This window comes from Argiope bruennichi, chromosome X2 (assembly GCF_947563725.1).
Source record: "Argiope bruennichi chromosome X2, qqArgBrue1.1, whole genome shotgun sequence".
Classification (NCBI taxonomy): Eukaryota; Metazoa; Arthropoda; class Arachnida; order Araneae; family Araneidae; genus Argiope; species Argiope bruennichi.
In genome coordinates, this window is record NC_079163.1 from 107868880 (window position 1) to 107878236 (window position 9357).

The window sequence follows — 9357 nt, forward strand, 5'->3', positions numbered from 1 at the left end:
AAATTATTAATTTTTCCTATTTTGACAACAATTAAAGAAATTGGTATGACTTTAAAAATGAAAAGTATAAGATAAAGAATAAAATTAAAAAGCGTTTTAAATAAAAAATAAAAACATAAATAATAGAAGGAAGTTTCAAATAAAAATACAGCTAACTAAAATATAAAGATAATACGGTTGTAATTTTAAAATCATTTGTCATTGCAAACATTATTTTCGATATTATACTCGTGAAAAAAAGCTATTATTTATATTTTTAGGTATCTTTTATTCACATTCTATAAAATAATTATTGTCGTTATAATATTTCGATTATTTTTCTGTCAGATTCAGTAAAATACGAAATTCGCTTTAAAAAATATGGTTTCTCATAACTGAATTTTATAGGATGTGCATTTATAAATTTTTAAAAATCATTTTTAGAGTTTAAATTATGAATTATAGTTAGTATTTTTGTGCAGACATTTGAATGTTTCAAATTTAATTACAAGATATATTAAGTTCTATTTATCAATTTTGTCTTTGAAAATCCTTTAAACGTGTTTGATTTTGTTTGGAATTTGTGCAATGATTATTTTCTCTATAATAAGTCTATTATATAGAGAATGCTGTATGTTTAACCGACTTTAAATATTTATTTATTTACTTATTTTGGCTTCCTATGTAAATTCACAACTCTGTTGCGAATGATAATTTTAAATCTACTTACTTCTAACTTCTATTACTACTCTACTTAGTTAGAAAATTCAAATTTTCAATTTTAACATTTTAATTGTTTTTTTTTAAACTTACATGGTGGTCAATAGGCTCAACATTGTATTTGGGTCGAGGTGGGGAGGGCTGTTGTACCTACCTTTGATCTGCAGGCAAACATAACTGAAACATTCATATTAACAAACAAAAATAAGAAAAGGAATATTATTCAATTAAAATGATAAGATAGGTATTTTTTTATTAATTCTGAAATTTGACACATAAAAGCAAGTTATTCGTAAGAATTTGCAGTATTTAAAAAGTTTGCTTTTTTAAAAATAAATTCTTTATGTTACTGTTTAACTAATAAGAAAATTCTTTACTGAACTTTATTGAATCCCTTTTTTGTAGTTTTTATTAAAGCTAAAAAGTTTCTTTTAAGTCCTTGTCACCGTTTTTTTTTTTTTTTTTTTTTTTTTTTTTAAAGTTTTGGTGTCATTATTTTATTTTGTAGTTTGTAAGGCTTGTTTTTCTGTACATCCAATAAATACCTATCTAACGGATACATTCGATCATTGTTGTTATGATTATCACACAATTTTTTTGCCAACTCAGTAACAAGAATAATTACGTGAGTTTCGTGATTGCCAAACAGTCAGTCGAATTATGAGCGTTAAAGTGCTTAAATAACTAAAGTAAAGTAGTTTTGTGAAGTAAATTAAAGATCGAAAAGCAGACTAAAAATAGAAAAAGGAAAAGAATCGTAGATGAAAAAAAAATCTAAAGATTAAATCACTTAGAATTAAGCGATTGTGCAATACCGTACATCAAATTATAGATTAAAGTATGCTTAAAACTAAGAAACATTTTAACTAATTTTCGTTCAGGAATGAATTTCGAATTGACAGAGAAATAAAAAGAAAATTTACTTTGGACTTCCAAAATATATTTATCTATCCATCATTACAATGATTTTTTTTATTGGAATGAAAATAGAACCATAGACCAAAATGATGGACTATATAACCAAGATTCGAATATACATCACATACATAAATTACAATGTCCCTCGCATTCAGAAAAAATGATCTTAGATGAAAATGATTTCTAGTTTCTTCTGAATACGAAATGTTATACCTCTAACGTGGTCAAAGGAACAACATATCATGATAGTACAACATGGTATACTTTTACATTTAGACCTCGAAAATTTATTTTTGTTTAGAATTGAAAAATCATACATTTGCACACAAAAAAAGAGTATTAATCTGTCTATACTATGCATACACTAATATCATTTTTAATTGTATCGAAAAATGCTATGAGGAGAAATGTTATGCATATAAAACTTTTTAGTAGTGAAACCAGATGAATACTTTTAATCAACGAAGTATGCATTTAATTAAAATAGCAACAAGTTAAATTAAGTAATCAATAGTTAATCTTTGCACTAAACACAAAACTTTCAATTGTTTTCGCTTGTTGCTACTACAGGCAGAAATAATTAAAGGTGCAACATTCTTCCTTGCCCGTAATAAGCATTTTTTTTCTCTCATTTTCGGTTATTCAAACAATTAAGTTTATTTTAACTTTATGATAATATTACTTCTTTCAGATAATTTGATTCACCTGTAGGCATATGATTATTAATGTATTTACTGTTACACGATTAGAAGGTTTAATATATAACTGTTTCGTTTCCTCTACTAATATATAATTAGATGACACCTTCCCTCTCTGGAATGGGTTGTCCTACCGATTCAACTAAGAATCCAGAGAATACTTGAGGACTACGAGCAATTTTTGTTTTGCATTATAATATCATTAAATCATTTAATGTTAGATTTTAAGTTCATAAAGCGATAATTCGATATACACATTTAATACTCACATGGTGCGCATCAAGTGCGCGATGCAATTTAATTTTGGATTTCCCTGTGAATCTTGCAAAAAGTTTTAAAAAATCACAACAAGGTCAAAGACAATTAGATGTTTAGATGATATATAGAAATACTTTCATCTTCTGTCTATTACTAGAGATAAATTGATTCCATCGTAATCGCACTCCATCCTTTCTGTCCAGATGGAGCCAAAGGACACTTTCACTTTTAGAGAGCAATAATTAATGTTGCTTTTAATTTGCAGAAATAGTGGTAGTCATTGCAACTAATTCATGTGTCTGTCTTTGTTAAATTTGGGCAAATACCACACGAGATTCTTAAAATTATTTCTTCAGTTTGATCTCCGATTATCTATTTTCACAGAAAGTTGGAATTTGCATCTAAATATAAATACATCATACAAATATATAGGACCCACTGCATAATAAATCAAAATTTTATTCGTGCTTTTTTTTAAACGTATCTCTTTGAAGCCTGTCTCCTTTCTGTTACTATTCTAGTAACATTCAGGGTATTTATTACTGGGTTATTTTATATTAGTCATATTGATTTATCACCATGGTGAAGTAATTTTATCGATTATGTAATGTTTAAATAAGTTATCGATACTTTTAAACAGTCGCCCCAATTAAAGACTCAATCCCAAAAGGGCAATTTTTAATACTCCTTCATAACTTTCATACGTGTATATCAGCCAATATATAAAAGAAATAATAAAAAGTATTAAGAGCCAAAACAGTGTTAAAATTCGATTGAAACAGAAAAATAAAACAGCTTACGAATCAATATGCGAAATCTTTTGCGAGTTTTTCTCCTGCAAATAGCTGTTGCTGATAAGTGATAATTGTTTCGACAATTCTCAAATATTACTCGATTTGCAATGTTTCTGGAGTGAAGTTCCATCATTTCTATAAATCTTCTGTTTGAAAAATGAGTGATGCAGATAGTTTAAATGATGCTTGCGATTTGGTTACTTATTAGATTCTTTTCATGATTCACATGCACAGCATCATCAGAAAGCTAAATAAAACAACTAAAAATCGTTCTAGAGTTTTCAAAGCAAATTTGTGCCTTCTATTTTTATCATAAATATTTTGGAAGGAAATATATATCATCTGAATCGAGTAGACAGACAGACTTTCTCTTTATGGATTTCGTTCAAAATTTGATTGAGATCTGCAAATTTTGTCATAATTCCATATACAAAATTTCAGTCACCTAGTTCAAAACGTTTTTGAGTTATCGTCTTCACAGATAGACTCACCGGCTATGGTGCAATCCCTCCAGTAAGAATATTATATCCACCAAAGTGGCGAGAAACAATCAGCACATTGGAAGCTTCTCATTCCCATATCTGAGGTCACCTCCTGTGTGACTAGCAAATTGATAACCTAGCCCGTTAACCATAAGGACAAATAAATAAAAAATGAGTTTGAAAATAAATAACAAAAATAATCAGACTAAATAATGGACACCTTTTTATTGCCTTAGTTTTAATATCTTCTTGTATATTTAATTGTTTATAAAATATGTTTATCCTTCTTGGAATTTTTTAATGGGATCAGCTCATGTTTACGTGTAACAGTAAAATGAGACGAATAAAATCAATTTTGGAATCTATTATGCGTCTTACTGGAGGAAATGGTCGTGAATTCACAGAACCATCTAAAACAATGCACAGTTAGGTGTTAAGTGACTAATTACGTTTATCATGTGACTGTAACATAACATGAGTTGACTCCATTAATTATGAATGTGCATATACGTACCTGGGGTAAGAAACGGAATTCAATGAACCTCTTGTAAATGAAAGAGGCATACAAAAATTCAAATGCTATTATTTAGAATTTCATACAAATTCATTTACCGCAGACTCTCAGTAATCCTTCAGATACCAAACCAAAGGTTACGGGATTGTTGAAGATTCCCTAAAAAACTACACCTTAACAGCAAATTGCATGAAATCTTACAAGTATGCGAATTTAAACAAAAGGTGCACATAAACATTAAATATAATAAATATTACAAAATATAAATCAGAATTTAAACAGCACCCTATTGCTTACTGACATCCCATGTTGTTTACCATTTACGTTCCTCATACGCACGTATTAAAAAGATCAAACTTTAAAATAACTGGACTAATAAGATTCTACTGCACTTATAAATATAAAACTAATCGGTAAATTTGAAAATTACTTCTGAAAATAAGTTCTAATGATACATATTATGCGAAATGGGCGAAAGTGACTCAGTGGTGAAGTCTCAGTTTTAGGGCCGAAGGAGTTCGATATTCAATTCAACTAACAATACGTCATGTATGTGGACTTGGTGCAAGCTACATCTGACTTCGTGTGCCAAATATTCATTCGACTGCGAAGCGTGTAAGCATGGGGAGGGGATGCCAGCTCAGCTGTCGTCTCTGTTTTATGACAGCTGTTCAAAATCACGATGTCCATTTCAAAATAATCCTTCAAAATGGGACGTTGATATAATGAAATTAATTGTATTAATTCAGAAGCAATAAGTGTTTTGTCATAAGAATAAAATAATATTTAAATAAAATTATAAATTTTAGCTATAAGCAGTATCTTCCTTTATTCATGTAATTGACATTTCATTAATTTATATTATTAAAATAAAGAGCAACTGTTTTATTAACCGTTTATAAGAATGTTTATATGTAAGGCTGTAATCTCGATCACAAGAACTATTTGGCACACAATCTTTAAATATTAACTGTTTATTCAGTTATCTTTAACACTCTAACCGGAATATTGATCGTTATGACAACTTAGATATTTCGTAAATAACCAAACATTCAACGGTGATTCGGGAAGAGGATTAAGTAAATAGAACTCAATCGGTTAAATTTTAGGCATAGCTGAATTTTTTTATGCATAAAATCGTAACAGGAGATGACTTTTTTGTTACAATAAAAATATTTTTTGAATATCTTTTACGTGAGAACGAAGTCCGAGCATTTGAGTTTTTATTTATTGAAGAAAACCAATTCCCTCCGTTGTTCAAAAAGTTTTCTAAGAATTTCACTTCCAGAAATAAAGTCTTTCTTCCAAATATATGAGAAATGTCTGTTCTTTTCACGAACTTTTTTTCCGTGATTTCATTTGTTAGAGTCTTTTTCTAGAGAAATATGCAAACAGATAAGCTGCTTTTAAGTTAATCATTTGTAAAAAAGAGCTATCAACGTTTTCTAAGCGAAGTAAAAAAATTAATTAAAAAAATCTATTCGGGAACTCAATCGAGATTAAAGTAACATTATTAAAAACATGATTGCGACAATTTAAAAAAATTTTAAGTAAAATGTCTTGAATCCTTCCAAGCCTTAGAAAAAAGTGTATCAGTACTCGGCGAAATGAAATGAAATGGAAATACATAAAAGTTCTCAAAATTTTCTTATTAGACATTTTTGCTAATCAGTTCTTTGCAATTAAAATCATGTTAATTTAAATCAAATTCATTTAGAGCAGGAATTTCCACTCTAATAAATATTACAACCCACTTTTTGAAAACCAAACGCAATGATATTTTTCAGACACGAATAGCCCACGATCTTTCGGAAAATTGTTTAATAGGCCAAAAAGAAACTTTTTAAGAAAAAAAAAAACATCTGTTATTAAATACGATTTTAAGCCCACAACACATTTTTGAAAATTTTGGAAAGATACATAAATATTCAAAATTTTGTCACGATCCACCAAAATTGACTAAAGACTTACTGTTTAGGAACCATTTAGCCCTGGATCGGACCAATTGTTTTCGACTAGGTCTCGCACCAGAAAGCTGTTGTCAGTGATATTTATTATTAGAGTTGGATTAAGCAAAGGAAAGGTTCTCCACACATTTTCAGAAGGTGTAAAATTAAAAAATTTAAAAGCTACCCTTTTTCTTACCTTGTAGCATATGAAATATACAAAACGAAAAAATATTGCATTCCTCAATAATTTATTCTGGAAAGCTGGACGAATCTCCACGTTTTAGACCTTCCACAACAGAAAAAAATATCATTTTGGAATCAAATCGGTCTAATCTGATAACTCAATGAAATTTGGTTTGTAGACATAGCACCAGAATTGCAGATATCGATGAAATTTAAATGAAATCCTCTTATACAAAACCTATCTGTCCGTCCGCTTGTGTGTGGACATAGTTCAAAAATAAAAGAGCAAGGAAGGTTCAATTTAGTGAGTGGTTTTATCATTATAATTGGTTAGCTGTATCATATTTTGAACTAAATCTATGAAAGGGTTGAATATTTACCCGTCTTTTTGTTCTTGGATAAGCGGCAACAATGATTTAAAAATGTAACAACTTATAGAAATATTATGTGTTTTTGTTAACAAAATTCTGGTTTTGCATAAAATTTTGTTACCTACCAAGTGAAAAGAACTGCTTAAATGGTTCAAATTCTCACGATACTACGAATTCTATAACACGTCATATCGTGCAAGTACAGCAGAAAGTCGAAGGAAGCATACTTTTCTTCCCTTTATTAATTACAAATCTTTAGATTGCTTCTTAAATTAAAGACACAATGAACTAGAAAGATAAAATTTGGTATCTGATCTTAAGAACTAAAATACTTTGACAAGGAATTTTTGTTCTTAGTGCATGTGGACAAAAATCCTCAAAACTTAAAGAGCTGAATGAAATTTGGCGTATGATTTTATCACTAGAATTGTTTATCCTTATCAAATTTTAGACCAATTTTGTCGTCTATCGATCTGTCAGTAAGTCTGTCTACGTTTACGCATGTAAAAATGATTCCATTATAAGACAAGTAAAACAACATTGTATGCAAAAATACAAAAAAGTCGAGAATAGACCGAATTTTTAAAACTCAGTGACTGTGATATAATGGTAAATTAGCCTTTGAAGGAAAAAAAGGTATATGGAGTCACCTTCATCCATCGATATATAGTAAAAACAGAAATTTTAGCATCAAGATAATAATTTAAGAAATTCTTCTAAAAAAATTACTATTATGCCTGAAAAAGATTCAAGCTATGAATATTTATTTATTTGACAAACAATAGATACCTAGAAGAAAAGACTTCAGAAGGCAAGATTTCAGTGAAATTCTTAACAAATGACATAGTGTATGTCATTGTATTGTGTAATCTATAAAACATAGACTGTCAAAATGCTGCTTGTTCTTTTAAATAGATACACTGTACATTTAATTCTACATATTATTATCTAAGGAAAATCCTATAGTGTATGTCATTGTATTGTGTAATCTATAAAACATAGACTGACCAAAATGCTGCTTGTTCTTTTAAATAGATACACTGTACATTTAATTCTACATATTATTATCTAAGGAAAATCCTATAGTGTATGTCATTGTATTGTGTAATCTATAAAACATAGACTGACCAAAATGCTGCTTGTTCTTTTAAATAGATACAATGTGCATTTAATTCTACATATTATTATCTAAGGAAAATCCTTGGATTGATAAATGAATTTTGAATAGAACGAGTTCTCTTTCTAAATGTAATTAGTTTCATATGAATTTCAATTTCAAAAAAATATCAAAATATTATTCTTGCTTTTGAATTTTGGTGTTTTATAAACTCCTTTCCTCTTAATAGATGTTCAGTACAATATCTATTATTTCGCCTAAGCAAATATAAATCGACTTTGAACAACTTCATGATATGCAGATAGAAAAAAAAAAAAATTTTTTTTGGTCGTTTGCCTTTTTGAGGGTTTTTTTTTTTTTTTTTTTTTTTTGTACTACGAGCAGAAGAGAGCACATTACAAAACAAATAGAAATAAAAAATAAAATTGGTATTAGTTTAGAATTTTCAGATGGAGTGTCAAATTATAATTAATGAATTGAAAACAAGCAAAGCTCATGTGGTCTTGACAATCGATTTTTCTGAATATCAAATAATGCTATTTGTTGTTTTCTCGCTCTTTTTAATGGATATTTTATAATGTCTCATTCATTTTTCAATGATCTGTCACTAGAAAATACTTATTGAAACTTTTATACTAGTTTGTTTAACACTGAAGTCAAAAAATGGAAACTTTCTTTCTTTTCTCATTTTGAAACCCTCATGTAGCAAGTCTCGTAGAGTTCCGACGTGATGTTTTGTTTAAGTGACTTCTCAGTCGACCTTGATCTCTCTAGTCGATTTCTTCTTTCTTCGAAAACTTTATTTGATCTCAAACAAAACAAAATTCTTTTGAAGTCTAGCTGTCACTTGCATGAAATTCGATCTAATTTGAAATAGTAGACTTAGAAGAAACCTTACGAATCGTAAAAAAAAATGTGTTAAATGATGCATGAAGTTAAGATTTATAGTGAAAAGAGAATGCCCTTTGAATTTGACAGTTTTTATTAAGTTCAAGTCAATACATCTTTATATTGAATAAAAACCTGTCTACTAATTTCATTATTCTTAATTTTTAAAAAAACGAATCATTTAACTGCATATCGATGCTTAGAAAATGCAAAAATATAACAAAATAGGGATTAGCAACTTCCAAATAATAATTAAAATTTAATAATTTTCTTTTTAAAAAATTTCCGGCGGTACAAAGCTATATGAAAATTTCACCTACAAATTTGATATATCAATCTATATCTAATTATTTCAGCCTGATTAAATATATTTTGTATCCCGTCAGTTCCTCGAATTTAAAAAGAAAATGAACTTTCTTTTTTTTTCTTTTACACTTCACTTTTGCTACATTATTTTAAAATATTAAAAAATCTAAAGTTATGCGG